This window comes from Chrysochloris asiatica, unplaced genomic scaffold, assembly GCF_000296735.1.
Source record: "Chrysochloris asiatica unplaced genomic scaffold, ChrAsi1.0 scaffold00134, whole genome shotgun sequence".
Lineage (NCBI taxonomy): Eukaryota > Metazoa > Chordata > Mammalia > Afrosoricida > Chrysochloridae > Chrysochloris > Chrysochloris asiatica.
In genome coordinates, this window is record NW_006408652.1 from 7807560 (window position 1) to 7808396 (window position 837).

Here is an 837-nt window from a genome sequence, read left to right on the forward strand (position 1 = left end):
CTCCCCTTTAAGTGTCTATTTTACAATAGTAGGCAAGGGAAACCAAGATTCAAAAGACAGCCAAGCATCTTAACATCATTTCCCCACTTTTACCTAGTCTTTGTATCCATGAGCCCTGTTGTTCCACATTTGTGTTTACATTGTTATTTCCCTCTGTCCTATTTAGCCCATGTAAATCTGCCTAGCTATTCTCCCATCTGCCTTATTTTTCATTTCCCCTTCCCCTTCTAGTGTATACCTCCCCAGCACCCAAACTATCCTGTGTCTATTCCATACCCTGTGCTCCACCTTCCCCTCCCTAACCCCCACCCCACCCCATACACACTGGTAACCAAGAAAAAAATAAAAAACAAAACAAAAGATAAAATTTCCCCCTCTTAGTCTAGGTGCTTTTTCTTAATCTTTTACAATAATGGACCTATGCTGTATTTCTCCTTTTGTGACTGACTGATTTCACTAGCATAATGTCCTCAAGGTTCATCCATGTCCTATGGTGGTTTGCTGCTTCCTTGTTATTCTTCAAGATAGCATAATATTCCATTGTGTGTATGGGCCACAGTTTGTTTATCCATTCTTCAATTGATGGGCACTTAGGCTATCTCCATCTTTTTGCTACTGTAAACAGTGCTGCTGTGAACATTGGTGTGCATATATTTACTCACGCTATGGCTCATATTTCTTGTGGATAAATACCAAGTAGAGGAATTGCTGGATCCTAAGGTATCTCTCCACCACATGTCTGTCAGTTTGTCGTACTGTGGTGGCTTGTGAATTGCTGTGATTCTGAAAGCTATGACACCAGTATTTTAAATACCAGCAGGTCACCAATGGTGGACA